Here is a 17251-nt window from a genome sequence, read left to right as displayed (position 1 = left end):
TCCAGGGCTCACGAGAAACAAAAAGCAAAAAGGTTGAAGAACAATTTGAGGTTAAAGACCAAAAAAATATGACAACCAAGTGGAATGTGTGATTGTGCGCTGGCTTATATGTATTTGTGTGAGCAAAGAGAATATGCATGTGTGCACATAGAGGGAAAAAAGTTTATAAAAAAATGTGGCAAAATGTTAACAATTGGTCATTTGGTAAATATGGAAGTTCACTGTATTCTTTTTTTAATATTTTCTGTAAGTCTGAATTGTTTTCAAACTAAAGTTATTAAAAATAAAAGTGCATCAGGCAAGACAATTTCACAACCAAGATGTTTTAAGCCTTAAAAGAACATGTAACTCCCAAATTACTTAAACTACCTAAAGAACAGAGAAAAAAACTTACCACTTTTTATAAACATACACAATCCTGACGTAAAATTTGACAAAGATAGCACTAAAAAAATAAAACTATAGTCCAAACACATTCATTAATACAGATGCAAAAAACCCCAAGTAAAATATAACCATATATTACAGAATAAAGACAAGTAACGCTAGTCACTTACAAGTTACCAAGTAGGGTTCATTTTAGGAATTTAAATATATTCGGCAACCCATTAATATAAGTCACCTCTTTAAAAGTTAAAAGGAGAAAAACCATATGATCGTCTCTGCATAGACTATGATACGATAATACATATTTCAAGCCAGAAAGGAAGCATAGTGATTAGAACAATTCCCAAGAAAGAAACAAGAACAAGGATACCTGCTCATATCTCTATTATTTAGCAATGTCTAGAAATACTGATCAATGCAGTCACATTAAAAAAAAAAAGCATAAAATTATGAGATCAGATTATTACTTGCAGATAACGACTATGTGATGGTAAACTCAAAAATGCAAAACACTGTTAGAAGAAAAAGTTCAAGAAGGTTATGTGACTAAAAAAAATCATATAAGAAAACTATTAACAACAATAATCATTTAGAAAATAAAAATGTCAATAAAGGTATATCTGAATAATTAACAAGAAATATTCATCACCTTTAAGAGCCTCAGAATACAAGACATTCTTTTTTCTGAGATAGGAAGATTCAATATTGTAAAGACATTTTTCATCCCTTTATTAATAATAAATTCAATATAATCACAACTGGGTCTTTTTGTTCCCAGACCTTGATGAAATGATTCCAAAATTCATATGAAAGATTAAATGTATGAGAACAGCCAAAACATTCTAAAAAACATGAGAATTTGCCACACCTAATATTAAAACAATTTCAAATTATGGTATTTAAGAGGAAATACTACTGCAGGATAAACTGATCAGTGGAATAGAACCAAGACTCCAGAAAGAGAGTTGCAGGAACAAAAATTCAATAATTGGTGTTAGAACGGCTGGCCTATTCCACTCCTGCCCTCCCATGGAGGAAAGCTGAATCCCTATCGCGGATCTTAAAAAAACACCAGGTGATTAAAGATTTAAGTTTGAAATACTAAGAATAAAATCATACAAGTACATCTAGGCAAATATTTCTATAATCTTATGGTAGGAAAGGACTTTCTAAGTATGACACAATGGCAAAAAGGAAAAGACTGACTGACTCCAAAGGAATAAAAAGTAACTCCAGAGAAATAAAACTTCTGCACTATAAAACAAAGCTCATAAGCCTGAAAGGCAAATATATATGATAAAGTTAATATTCCCAAAATAACAAAAGTCTTATAAGACAACAAAATGAACACTTTAAAGAAGAAGAAACGGACAAAGAACACGAACAGACAATGAAATTCATAAAAGAATGCAAGTGGCCAATAAATATATGGAGCAATGACGAATCTCACTAGCCATTAAAAATAAACTTATTTTTCACACATTACTTTATCAAAGATCAAAAATTTATAACACCCACTATTGGCAAAGGAGTAAAAAAATATACTTCTCGTACGTAGGAGAGCAAACTGGTACCTTCCTGAAGGCTATGTATGATATATAATACATTAATTTTAAATGATGACTTCCATTAAAATGGTTTTGTATATTCACACTTTGAAGTGTTCCTCTGTTCCAAATGTATTTTTAAAATACATTACTATAAAACAGAAAATTAAGAAGACCAAGCCACCTGCTAAAGATAAACACCTGAAATACAAAGCACTTGGTGAAACTGAAACTGTGACTCTCCCGGGCTCAAGTAACAGAGATGCACAGAAGTCCACATCCTGTAGGGATAGTAACAGAACTAAAAATGCCCCCATGCAAGGCTGGGATAGAAACCAGCCTCACTGAAACGAATGCCTGTGGTGGAGGGGCTCTCTTGCTTGTAAAAGGGGGAGGGAAAAGCTACTTACTAGCTATTGCCAGGGAATTTAGTTTAAATGAAATTACATGCTCCTTCAACAGAAGCACACACCTTCTTTAAGTCTGTATTTCTTGGAGAGATAAGCCTGATCCTGATGTTGTCAAGAATCAGGGGAACCAAGCCTCTAATATAAGACGTGGTTTCAGACTGGGCACCCCAGAGCCAAGGTAAAGGTGCATGCAAAAAACACTGGATAAGAAGGGTGAAAAGAAAGAAAACAAAAAAATTCTATCTAATATGAAACCAAACTCCAAAACACACCAGGACAACTAAACTAAGATGGACAGCCAACAAACATCAAAAATTGTAGGAATTCCATCTAGAAGAAAAAGTAGCAATCAGAAAATAACTTAAAATGTGTATGTTTAGGATCCTTCCAAAGCTAAAAAGAACAACAGACAAGAAGGGGGTAAAAGGATAACGGCAGAAGTCAAACCAGAATAGGTGGCAATGAGTGAGTGAGAGAGAGAGAGAACCTGAACATGAGAAAGTATTCACTGAGAAATAAAAGCAACCGAGGCCACATAAAGTAGCTGAACAAAGTCAAAGTGTGAATTAGTAAATTGGAAAATGTACCTAGGAACTGCCTAGAACAAAACACAGAGATTAAGAAGGATTACTAAAAAAGCAATATTCGAAGATATAAAGGCTAAGGAATTTCCTAGAACTGAACTTCAGATCAACAATCTATTTCAAAGAATGCCTACAGATAACACAACATACACATACCTAGGCATACCATGGGAATGTGTTCAGAACATCAAGTATGGTAAAACAAACAAATAAAAAATACTAACATTTATATCATACTTGAAATATGCAGGGCTCTAAATGCTTTACATCTATTAATGCAATCATCACAACAACCCCTATAATACAGATACCATTTCATTATCTCTGTTGAGAACTTGCCCAAGGTCACACAGTAAATAGTGGTGACAGGATACGGAAAAGGAATCTTTTTAAAAACTACCAGAGGAAAAAATTACATACAAAGGCATAACAATTAGGTAGAGAACAGACTTCTCGGAGTTCCAAGTTTGCCAAGTTTCATAATACAATGAAATAATATCTTGAGGGTGCTGATAGGAAGCGGGAAAAAAACTATTAATCAAGAATTTTTATTTGCAAAAAAAAAAAAATGTACTGTGTAAAATATACTTTCAGACAAAAACTAAGGACATTTACAAGCCATACTCTGTTGCTAAAAAAAATTACTAAAGGATATACTTTAGCAAGAAGAAAGGTGAATCCAAGAGTGAGATACAAGGAACAATAAGTTCAAAAACTGCTAAAATATAGTGGCTGATTAAATTAGGTATTAACTATAAACAAGGAAGTGAAATTTATGCTACAAAAAGGGGAAATAAAATTGTAGGCAATATACACATGATGGAGGAATGTTTGGTGTTTAATCAAATATAAGCTCATAAAAAAAATCAAATATACAAGGAAACAAGTTGCCATGAGTAGGAGTTAACATATAACAAATACTCCCTTGGTGGTGTAGGAAAAATGGGGTGCGAGAAGATGGTCATGTCCCAGATCTTGAGTGAGTCCCTGGGACGGGCGGCAAAGTGAGGGTCCTTGACTTTGCACAGGAAAGAATTCAAGAGTGAGTCTGAAAGCAGATTTATTTAGAGAGATACACACTCCATAGACAGAGTGTGGGCTGTCTTGGAGGGCGAGAAAGGCAGCCCCAGGGCATGGGGTCCTCTAGGAAAGTGAGAGTTGTGCTGGGAGATACAAATTCCACAGAGAGAATGCAGTCCGTCTCAAAAGGCGAGAGGTGTGGGGGTGGCTAGTATTTATGGGTTGGGTAATTTCATAGGCTAACAGGTGGAAGGAATATCCTAAATATCTTGGACAAGGGGCAGATTATTTCTAGGAATTGGGGCACCACCCACTTTTTGGCCTTTTATGGTCAGCCTGGGAACTGTCATGGCACCCGTGGGTGTGTCATTTAGCATGCTAATGTATTACAATGAGTGTATAATGAAACTCAAGGTCTACTGGAAGTTGAATCTTCCACCATCTTGGGCCAACTAGGTTCTAACCAGTTTTCGTGGTATCCTGTTTTTAATGATTGTGCCCTGCCCCCTTCCTTCCTGTCTCATTAGGACTTCAGATATTAGAATTAATGAATATAAGATATAAAATAGCTATGTACGAAACGTTTAATAAGGTTAAAAAAAAAAATAGAAAAATGAGAAATAAGAAATTATTTAAAAATTACCAGGCAAACTGGGAAAGAACTAAATGCCACATTTGGAAATTTTAAAAAATTGTTTTTTTAATTGGGTGGAAATGTAAATTGGTGCAGCCACTATGGAAAACAGTATGGAGGTCCCTCAAAAAACTAAAAATAGAGTTGCCATATGATCCAGCAATTCCACTCCTGGGCATATACCCAGACAAAACTATAATTCGAAAAGATACATGCACCCCTATGTTCATAGCAGCACTATTTACAATAGCCAAGACAGGGAAACAACCTAAATGTCCATCAACAGATGAATGGATAAAGAAGATGTGGTATACTGTATACAATGGAATATTACTCAGCCATTAAAAAGAAATAATGCCATTTGCATTATTGCAAACACGGATGTGTTTACAAAAGATGGATGGACCCAGAGATTATCATACTAAGCGAAAAGTCAGAAAGAGAAAGACAAATACCATATGATATCACTTATACATGGAATCTAAAATATGACATGAACATATCTACGAAACAGAAACAGACTCACAGACATAGAGAACAGACTTGTGGCTGCCAAGGGGGAGGTGGGGTGGGGGTTAGGAAGGATTGGGAGATTGGGATTAGCAGATGCAAAATATTATATATAGGATGGATAAACAACAAGGTCCTACCGTATAGCACAGGGAACTATATTCAGTATCCTTTGATAAACCATAATGGAAAAGAATATGAAAAATATATATGTACAACTGAGTCACTTTGCTGTATAGCAGAAATTAACACAACAGTGTAAATCAACTATACTTCAATAAAATTAAAAAAAGAAATCAAAGTAAAAAAATCGTGGATACTAAAAACTCAAAGAATGACTTAAACAGATTATAAATAAATGCAGTAAATTAGCTCATTGAGTTGAGGAAATTTAAAAAATTACGTTCACTTCAAAAAACCTACAACCAAAGTATGAGAGAAAGAGGAAGGTGAAAAAGAAAACTAGGGGCTTCCCTGGTGGCGCAGTGGTTGAGAATCCGCCTGCCAATGCAGGGGACACGGGTTCGAGCCCTGGTCTGGGAGGATCCCACATGCCGCGGCGCAACTAGGTCCGTGAGCCACAATTACTGGGCCTGCGCATCTGGAGCCTGTGCTCCGCAACAAGAGAGGCCGCGATAGTGAGAGGCCCGCGCACCGCGATGAAGAGTGGCCCCCGCTTGCCGCAACTAGAGAAAGCCCTCGCACAGAAACGAAGACCCAACACAGCCATAAATAAATAAATAAATAAATAAAATTAAAAAAAAAAAAACAACTAAATTCTCCAACAACAGTAAGTAGCATAAACAGTCCACAGATGTAGGCGCTAAGAAATTTAAGACCTGGACATTGCAGTGCTCCTGGAAGCCCAGGAAATACTAACTAATCTCTGTTCATGTCAACTCCCTGAAACACAGAAGTTGTAGAGTTCTCTAGACCCTATTACCAACATCTATTCCACTGAAAGAATCAGAAGACACCAGCAAAATAATGGTACCTTACACTATACAGTGAGGCTTAATTTCATTTAACAAATGCTCCTCTGGTATCTCATATTTTCTAAATATACTTAAATCATAGCAATCTTTAAATTTTCACATCTTTATTTAGTTAGAGATAGAAGTTTCTTATATAGTCCATTAGTTTGCAGTTCACAGGGCCAAGAACATTCCTCTAGAACATTCCTCCAATCTTCCTCAAGACCAAAAATATTTTCACAGGTTTCTCTGGTTAAATATTCTTGTAATAAAGCTCAATCTTATAGTCAGTCAAATCAACAAGTACTCTTAAGCTTCTCTTTCTACAATATAAATAATCTAATAAACAGTCATAGATTATATATAGAGGAGCTCTTTTGTAAATAAAGGAATGCTTGTTATTAAAGCAAATTATACACATATTTTGTAAACTTGGTTTCCAGTACTTAGAACATTCACTTAAATTAGATAACACATTTTACCTGTTAAATAATAAATCTCAGTTGTTCTAAAGAAAATGTAACCTATCTTCATCAGCTGTTCCTTAAAAATGTATATATAAAACATTGTAGGCATATTTCTGATAAGGAGCTGAATATCGGATTTTAAACATATCATCCAAGTGGTCAAATATAGGTACTAAGAGTTCCCATTAGTGTGCACTCCCCTCCCCCCAAAATTCCAGTTTGCTTATTATAGGATTTTACTGACTTTAAAAGCTAGACGAGGGATTCAAGATCTCTGGGGGCAATTTTACTGAGTATCCCTAAAATCTCACTAACAATTCTAATCCAACCAGAAGGTACCTCTAACAAATCAAGATTTTCTCTGGCAGCAGCGATTTCTCAATTATTGCCATTCTCTGGCTAATTCTGGAACTCTGAAGCAGCCCAATATGGTAGCACCCAGAATAGGATTCTGCCCCTCCAGTTCAGAAAGCCCAGGGGCACAGTGCCATTTTTATTTTCTCTGGGATTTCTCTAAAGAATAATCCCAAGGTGATAGGAGTTTCTGAGTCTGCACAGGTTCAAACCTGAGGATCTTCAAATAACCCAAAAGAAACATATGACTATGGTTTAGCTTCAAAATTCCTACAAATTTTTGTAAAGAAAATAAGGGCATTACACCTCATCAGAAAATGGATTCATCATTTGTGCTTCACAGACATATGACTAAAATTCAGAACTGAAAATTTTCTATATTTCACTTTCCTTCTTATCTTCTAATATATTATAACATTTTTGCCTTCTGTTTCTTCCCTCTAGATCTTACTCTCTTTTAAGCAACCTCCAAGTTTTATTATTCTTCTGCCCACAAATTAAGTCTCCTCGAAAATTTTATACCATTTCTATTCTTGCTCTTTGTCCCTCCCCAGTCTGAGCAATCAATCTCTTCTGTTTTCCCTTTCTTGCTTTTAATTCTTCCTCATTCTTGTGTTTAGGGGAGAGTAAAAAGGCAGAGTTCAGGCAAGGAAAATATTTCAGCGAATTCATGCAAGTCTGAGTTTGTGAGGTAGGAGAGAAATGGCTACTACATCAACAAAGCTGAGGGGCTACTGAGCAACCCACAGTGAAAAGCACTACTGGAGGTGAGGACTACATATTCCTTGAAGTTATACTACTAGTGAAGAACCTGATTCCTGGTTTAAATTTGGATAGTATTTCCAATTACTAAATAATTTTTCCTGGTCACAGGAGGAAACAGCCATTATTTAAGCTATAAAAGGAGGCTAAATTATTCATAGCTGGCTATCTCATGAGATATACATGATGTTTATCAGGCTAGAAATCACTGATCAAAAAGTTATTTGGATCCCATTTATATGAAATATCCAAAAGGCAAACCTACAGAGACAGAAAGTAGATGAGTGGTTGACAAAGGACAGGGGAGAAGAGAATGGTGAGTGACTCTTAATGAGAACAAGGTTTCTTTTGGGTGTGATGAAAATGTTCTAAAATTAAATTGTGGTAATGGTTGCACAATTCTGTTAATACACTGAAAACTACTGAGTGGTAAACTTCATATGGGTGAATTTCATGCTATTGTTAGTTATATCTTAATAAAGCCGTTCGAAAAGATTACTATGGTTTTATATGGCTTTCTGTATCTGTATTTTATTTTGCATAAAAAGGTCTAAAAAGATGACTATATATTATTTGTAGTAACATGAAAAATACTATATTAAAATTTTTTCACAGATTAAAAAAAGTTACCTGATAATTTCTCAGCTGCTCAGTATCTCTTCATCTTATAGCTTCAACTAAATATTTACTTTACTCTTTCAATTAAATATTTACTTAACATCCTTCAACAAACCAAATTTCACTCACATGAATTCTAATGCAAAATACTGTTACTGAGTTAAATAATACCCTAAATTAAAACGTTAAAAATGAAATTTCAAAAAACCAAAGTCAACCAATCAAACCAACAAAAATAAGTCAGATAAAGCTCTTTTATGCTAAATAGTATTTCCATAAAGCCCATGACACAAGTCATTTAGTACTCAAACTATAGTCAGTTTACACAGATATTAGCAGCGGTTTCAATTTCACAAAGTGTGTGTGAGACAGAGCTTGCCACTTTTGATGTTTCCTTCATGTTTCATGATTTTTTTTAATGTATCACCATCTTCTACACATGTGCTGTGATCTGAATCACATACTCCATAAGGTAGTCTTCTTTAATTGCTACAAAAGTATGTACTGCACAATTTTTAAAAGTAAAATTTAGAAGTACACAATTGCCTGAAAAATACCTAACCTTAATTTAGTTGGAGGGTTCTAGTGACTATAAAATTAGATACTGACCTATTTTTACTAAACATTATAGAATAGCAAAACATTAAAAGATTGAGATGGCACAGATCTATTTAGTTTTTAAAGTTTCCTAAGACTGTTCTGGTATTCACAATCTCAATTTGCTTCATCTGTTAACTTTTTCAAATTTCTCAGTTTTGGATAACTTATACATATTGAGAAGTCTACATATTGAGAAGTGGTTTCAATTCCCAGTTTGCTGTTTTTTAATTCTTGCATATTTGAGGATTCAGACTCTGACTGACCCAGAAAACAATAACTGATTTCTTCAGCCAATCCATCATTTTTAATTTTGCTTAAAAAAAAACAAAACCCCTCACAGAGAGCATTTGTAAGTGTTTGCTGATAACCCTGTATATTTAAGTTGAAATAAGGGAAAAATAAAACTTATTAAATATTTAAGATGGTAAAAGGTTCATTCAAACACAAAATATGTGAAGGTTCTAAATATTTTACACGTATGAATAATGTCTCTGCTGGAAAAAAGGACCAATATGCCTTTAAAAGATAGACTTCTGTCCATAAAATCTAACATTCTTCAAAACAGAATAATTCACTGAGTCCATAAATTGCATTATGAAATGCTTTGTGTATATGGAAAAAGGTGCTGGAAAGTAAGAGAAAAAAGGGTTTTTTTGAAAGTGAAAATTCTACCTTTCTCTCTCTCTATATATATATCCAACCACCTCCTATACTTGATTAGCCATACCTCAAATGATGTGGCCCAAAATGAATTTCTCAACTCCCTACCCCTTCTCCTACCCAGTTCCCTGTCTCGGGAAGTAAATCTACCATTAGTCATGAGCTCACAGAATCCTGCGTTTCTCTTATCATAGCACATAAGGCCCTGTGAATTATCTCTCTGTTTAGATTTTAAGATCCATGGGGGAAGGAATCATGTCTCTTCTGTTCATAAGTACCTAGTACATAGCGACACTTGATTAATATATGGGACATCATCATGACTTCTCCCTTGTCAACAGAGTTAGGAATTGTTTTCTACCTAGGAAAAGGTATTCCCATAGAAGCTGAATTGTATCCTACCATTTCCACTTTGTTATTCTATAGAATACGTAATTCTAATTTTTAAAAATCTCTGCAGAACTAACACAATTGATTTCTAATATTAAAATATCAAACCCTGCAAAGCTGCAGGTTACCAGTCAAAAACTTGATTTTCAGATTACTGTTCACTAATGACTTTTAAAAGTTTCTCAACATCATTAGATACACATTCATTACTGAAAAGTGCCACATGAGATATGCTGAAGGGGACAAAAGAGAAAACATGTAGTTTTGACTAGAAGTTAGAGCCTATACATTCTCTTTCCCTGGGCTATTTACTTATTCATCTGCTCATTCATTCAACATTCATGAATGGGTACATTTTTTAAAAAGTCTTTTCTATGTGAGAAGCAAAGTATAAGGTAATTTAAACCCAAAGGAGTAATTTCTGGGAGCTAGGAATCTACTTTCAATATATTTTAGACAAAAAATATCTTAAATTTAGTCTGGGAGTTTTACTGTATAAAATGAACAATCCCATTTGCGCTTAAGGAGCTCCTGATTCTACTGACTGTAGCAAACCACTACAAGATCACTCTAGATGGCTGACTAGTTGTTAAAGTACTTATAGTATCAGGAAGCATTTATAGAGAGAAAATGAAGATGACAGATATGGAGTAATATAGGATTAAACTGTGGGTTGACCACAAAAGCTGCCATTTCTAAGATCAGCCCCTTGACATCCAAACAAGGATGATAGTCTACTGCTTTATGAAAAGTGAAAATTGTGTTTACTACCTATTTATATTCTGAAGTATGATGGAATACTACAAAAATGTTTTTCTGAAGTCTGGTAAAGGGCTTCCCTGGTGGCTCAGTGGTTGAGAATCTGCCTGCCAATGCAGGGGACACGGGTTCGAGCCCTGGTCTGGGAGGATCCCACATGCCGCGGAGCAACTAGGCCCGTAAGCCACAACTACTGAGCCTGCGCGACTGGAGCCTGTGCTCCGCAACAAGAGAGGCCGCGATAGTGAGAGGCCCACACACCGCGATGAAGAGTGGCCCCCGCTTGCCACAACTAGAGAAAGCCCTCGCACAGAAACGAAGACCCAACACAGCCAAAAAAAAATAAATAGATAAAGTCTGGTGAGTTTTGTAATTCTGTTTGTAAAACAAAACAAAAAATATATACATAGCCACTCCTTGCTTATCCTTATCGTTAATATTTTCATTACTAAATTTTGGTAACAAAGTAAGCAAACTGCATATCTCCTATAGACATAATATGAAATATGACACAATTTTCTACCACTCATACTAAAGACAAGGAGCAGGGCTAAGAAGTCAAGACATTCAAAGTTGGTAATGAATTATGTTCTTATTCTCTGAAGCAGTACAACAGTTCCTGAATAGCATATTTTTAAATAAAATAATTAAGCCACATACAGCAAGACTCAAAACAAAGCAACCAACCAACCAAAAAACCTGTTTATCTATATCCTTTCCTGAGACGGTCATATCACAGATGAATACAAAGCACCAGCCTAAATTTAAACTAGATTATCTGTGACCTATGGTCTCTCATAGTATGCTGTACTTCTGGCTCACATTCAATTTTCTTTGTCATGTGTTTATCAGAAAATGAGCAGGGAGACTACAAAGATTAAACAATCATATATTGAGCACTTATTCAAAATAAATGAAACCTGGTCCCTGCTTTCAAGGAATTTACTTTTAATAAACCTTAATATTGAAATGTTCCATTTATAGTATAATCTCTATTGTGAGACCAATTAGCTTGTGTTTAAGACTATCTTCCTAAACTCACTAAGAATTTCCTTTGAATGAAGGACTGATGAAATCATTTATGTCAGTGGGAGGCATAGAAGTGAACATGAATAAAATAAGCCATAAGACAAAATTGTGTACGGTTTATAGTACTAGTTGTATTATAGCTTTAACTTACGTGCTTTTTATAGTAAAAAATTTAATGGTTCTTCTTGGTGAAAAGTTCTAAAGGGAGCTGACATGACATGTGATACTGTACTTTTCGACTTTATGTACACTTCCACCTCAGACTGCAGCTCAATCACAAGAGTCACTCTCTGGGTACAATGGAACTGCAGTCACACCATTCATATACAAAGATTTCCTAACCCATCACAATCGCCAAAAGAGTTACTTATAGCAGTAGCAATGAAACTGCAGTGACCCACATATATAATTACTTTGAAAAGTCCAAGGACATGTGTTTGGCTTCTGTTACTAGCTGTGAAAATTAACCTCTGTCTTAATTTCCTCATCTTTTAAGATACAAGTAATAACAGTATCTATCTCATAGAGATAGATATAAAGATTTAATGAGCTAGTACTTGAAAATTTCTATGATAATGCCTGGCATGTAAGTGGTCAATAATGTTAGTTACCGTTGTTACTAGCTAATGTTAAGGCTAGAAAAAGTTAAGAGCCACACAAAGAATCAAATTCATGATTCTGGTCTCATTAGTATCATACTCCAATAAGTGGATCTAAGCAGCCACAGACTGCCTATATAAAATTATCCATTCAAAAAATTCAATAAAGGAAATTTTACTATGCATTTTCTAAATACTAGAAATAGCATAACAATTTGATAAGGTTTAAAGTTTGGCTTAGAAATTTATATGAAAACAGACTATTCATATATCAGACATTTGTTTGACTCAAATTAAAAGTTGATAGTAGCCAAAGTGATCTTGATGGAAAAAAAAGGAGATGGAGGAATCAGACTCCCTGACTTCAGACTATACTACAAAGCTACAGTAATCAAGACAATATGGTACTGGCAAAAAAAAAACAAACCCAGAAATATACATCAGTGGAACAGGACAGAAAGCCCAGAAACCCATGCACCTATGGTCAACTAATCTATGACAAAGGAAGCAAGGATATACAATGGAGAAAAGACAGTCTCTTCAATAAGAGTGCTGGGAAAACTGGACAGCTACATGTAAAAGAATGAAATTAGAACACTCCCTAACACCATACACAAAAACAAACTCAAAATGGATTAAAGACCTAAATGTTAAGACTGGACACTATAAAACTCTTTGAGGAAACCACAGGAAGAACACTCTTTGACATGAATCACAGCAAGATCTTTTATGACCCACCTCCTACAGTAATGGAAATAAAAACAAATAAATAAGATAAGCAAAATAAAATTAAAAAAATAAAATAAACAAATGGGATCTAATGAAACTTAAAAGCTTTTGCACAGCAAAGGAAACTATAAACAAGACAAAACTACAGCCCTCAGAATGGGAGAAAATATTTGCAAACGAAGCAACTGACAAAGGATTAATCTCCAAAATACATAAACAGCTCGTGCTGCTCAATATTAAAAACACAAACAACCCAATCAAAAAATGGGCAGAAGACCTAAATAGACATTTCTCCAAAGACATACAGATGGCCAAGAGGCACATGAGAAGCTGCTCAACATCACTAATTATTAGAGAAATGCAAATCAAAACTACAATGAGGTACACCTCACACCGGTTAGAATGGGCATCAGAAAATCTACAAACAAATGCTGAAGAGGGTGTGGAGAAAAGGGAACCCTCTTGCACTGTTGGTGGGAATGTAAACTGATACAGCCACTATGGAGAACAGTATGAAGGTTCCTTAAAAAACTAAAAATAGAACCACCATATGACCCAGCAATACCACTACTAGGCATATACCCAGAGAAAACCATAATTCAAAAAGACGCATGCACCCCAATGTTCATTGCAGCACTATTTACAATAGCCAGGTCATGGAAGCAACCTAAATGCCCATCGACAAACGAATGGATAAAGAAGATGTGGTACATATACACAATGGAATATTACTCAGTCATAAAAAGGAACGAAATAGGGTCATTTGTAGAGACGTGGATGGACCTAGAGACTGTCATACAGAGTGAAGTAAGTCAGAAAGAGAAAAACAAATATTGTATATTAACGCATATATGTGGAATCTAGAAAAATGGTACAGATGAACCGGTTTGCAAGGCAGAAATAGAGACACAGATGTAGAGAACAAACATATGGACACCAAGGGGAAAGTGTGGGGCGGGGCAGGGGTGGTGGTGGGATGAATTTGGAGATTGGGATTGACATATACACACTAATATGTGTAAGATAGATAATAAAAATCTGCTCTTTAAAAAAATTTAATTTAATTTAAAAAAAAGTTGATAGTTATCTCCCTTTTTTAAATAATACATTGTCTAGTTATTGTGATTCCACAATTCCTTTCGGTTAAAAGGATGCCTACTTCATAATATTTGCAAATATAACTCTGGAAAGAGATGCATGATGGTTATGAATGTCCTGTTAACCCTCAAAGCCAAAACATAAGAAGTTAAAATGAAATACTTAGGTCCAAAATCAGCCAACATAATTTTCTATACCAACATAACAGCTCTGCCACCCTTCCGATTTGTATAATCTTCACACTTAAAATCTAGGTTCAGGGGGAGTTCCCTGGCAGTCCAATGGTTAAGACTCAGTGCTTTCACTGCCATGGCCCGGGTTCAATCCCTTGTGAGGGAACTAAGACCCTGCAAGCCAAGTGGTGCGGCCAAAAAAAAAAAAAAAAAAAAAAATCCAGGTTCAGCCAAAATAATATATAAGAACAGAGTCAGAAATACCTGCCACCAGAAAGCTTTTAAGTTCTTTCGCCACCTGCTACAGCAATCACTCCTTCTCAGGTAGATTTTGCCTAATACTTACAAAATATCTGAATGTCCACTATCCACAGGCACTGTGCCAGGCTTTGGGTACAGTAAAGTTATTGTACTTTCCCCTTCTGAATTTTATAATTAAATTGAACACACAATTATACTTAAAACACAAATGCTTAACAGTAAAGTATATGATTAAAGCCATGCAAATAATACAATCATAATGCTGTAGAAGTACAGAGAGAACAGAAATGAAACACTCTCGTGATCAGGAAAGGTTTTGTGGGGGAGAAAATAATAGAAATGAGCTTTGATAAAAAAAGAAAACAAAAGCTGGAGAAGGAGGAACAAGAATTCTGAACTATCAATTAGCATGAGCAAAGACCCACTGAGAGAGAGAAAAGTTCAGGATGTGCTCCAGAGATGGCAAGAGGACCAGTTTGGTTGAAATAGATCAGTCCTGAGGTCGAATCATGGAAAGTGTCAAAGCCAAACCAAGAATTCTAAGCTTTATTCTAGAGGCAAAAGGGAGTCACTAAACATACTGAGCAGAGAAATAATGTGATGGAGGAGGGAGATGCAGTACAAGATGCTAGTAGGAAAGACCAGTTGGAGTGTTAAAACATGGTTTGGGTATGAGGTAGTAAGACCTGAAATATTCCAGTACAATTTTTCAACCTTATATAACCCAGGACCCACATACAAAGCCTTAATGCCTTTCATGAAGACTCCCTATTTTCTTTTTTTATTTGTTTCACAAGAAGAACTGAGTTAATTAGAATAATTTATTTTTCTTACTCTCTTTTGCATCTTTTCTGTAGCAATATCTTCTTGACCATTTCTAATCATGAACCGTAACCCCTCTTCAAAACACCAACCTGTGTCCTTCCTCGTTTACTGATCATTCTTTTTTTTTTTTTTTTTTTTTTTTTTTTAAACTTTTTTGGGTTTATTTATTTTGTTAATTTATTTATTTATGGCTGTGTTGGGTCTTCGTTTCTGTGCGAGGGCTTTCCCCAGTTGCGGCAAGTGGGGGCCACTCTTCATCGCGGTGCGCGGGCCCCTCACCATCGCGGCCTCTCTTGTTGCGGAGCACAGGCTCCAGACGCGCAGGCTCAGTAGTTGTGGCTCACGGGCCAGTTGCTCCGCGGCATGTGGGATCTTCCCAGACCAGGGCTCGAACCCGTGTCCCCTGCATTGGCAGGCAGATTCTCAACCACGGCACCACCAGGGAAGCCCTACTGATCATTCTTGTCTGAACATTCACCTTTGCTTTATTACTTACTCTTTATCCTCTATTTAACCATCGACTCCCACCTAATCATTAACCTAATGACTTCTCTCCAGCTTCATACAGTCAAATAAATCTACTCATACTCAACTTTCTTTTCCATTACCTCTTAACTTTTAGTCTGCTCATATACAAGTTCTATCTGCCCACAACCTTTAGCACCTCTTCTAAAGTCTCTACTCAATCCGAAGACTTATAGTTTGTCTTCCAGGCTCACTGCTAAAACTATACTGAAAGACAACCCTCTCACACTCACTAAGTTTCTATTCCCGTAAGTATCTCAAGATTTCACATACTCAATAATAGCAGCTACCATTTATTTGGTATTTCTTTACAGTAGAAAATACGTCAAGTGCTTTACATGATTATCTCATTTAATATTCAAGATTACCTAATGAGAAAGGCTTTTCCATTTGACAGATAAAAACTGAGGCTTAGAAAAATCAAGTAGCTTGCCCAAGATCACCCCACTAGGAAGTTTTACCATGTTCTCTGGAGCCTACAATGTGGCTCCACTGACTGTACGTACTCAGAAACATTTCCTTAAGTCCTTCAATACAGATATCAACCATTTGAGAATTAATATTGATTCAATTTCTCGATCTGAACAATGATAGCTAAACATATAAAACTGTTTATCTCTGTTGACTTCTGAAACTTTGGGAATGAGAAAATGATTTTAACTTCTTAAATCTTTACTGAATGTTTTAGAAGGGAATCTTGCATTGGAAGACTTAACTACATAAATTTGTAAGGTTCCTTTTAATTCTAGGAATCTGTATCAGAAGTGTAACATTCAGCTTTTCAAATTTTGACTCCTAGGAACAACAAGGCTAATCTAATTGGGGAAAGTCTACTCAGGAGTATTTTGAAAATAATTTTGTATTTACAGATCTGATTCTGGCACATTACTAGACGCTCTAAGCCTACATTTCTTCATCTGTAACACAAAGATAACATCATATGCTTTAGAAGGTTGTGGTGAAAATTAAAGGCTGATGCTTTATTTTCTATAAATTATGGCTTTTATTATTCACTTTCTTTTGTATCTAGAATTAGTTTGGTTTCATAGAATTTTAATTCAAATCATATCAGCCACAAAAAAATCTAGTGACTTTCAATCCAGATCCCAAACATGAATACTACATAAACTAAGTCAATGGGATCCAGATAAACATGTTAAGAATTGTATTAAAAACTCAAACTCCCTTCTTTATCACATTTACTCAAGGAATGTTTAAAACATCTCTAATTTTATAAACACAGTATCAACAATCTATTAACACACATTAACATCCAGTACCTTTCCCTCAGTTTCTTAGAAAAATTCTAAAGTCTATTACATTTTAGATAAAGGTA

General features: G+C 35.3%; 1 protein-coding gene across 2 annotated transcripts in view; it reads right to left on the bottom strand.

The window, feature by feature from the left end:
* PPM1A (protein phosphatase, Mg2+/Mn2+ dependent 1A) overlaps positions 1-17251 on the bottom strand; it is a 43995-nt gene that overhangs the window by 22536 nt on the left and 4208 nt on the right. The gene's annotated exons all lie outside the window — the stretch shown is intronic.

The sequence above is a fragment of the Balaenoptera ricei genome, chromosome 2 (assembly GCF_028023285.1).
Source record: "Balaenoptera ricei isolate mBalRic1 chromosome 2, mBalRic1.hap2, whole genome shotgun sequence".
NCBI classification, from domain to species: domain Eukaryota; kingdom Metazoa; phylum Chordata; class Mammalia; order Artiodactyla; family Balaenopteridae; genus Balaenoptera; species Balaenoptera ricei.
Note: the sequence above shows the minus strand (reverse complement) of the source record. Positions and strands in the feature narration are given on the sequence as shown.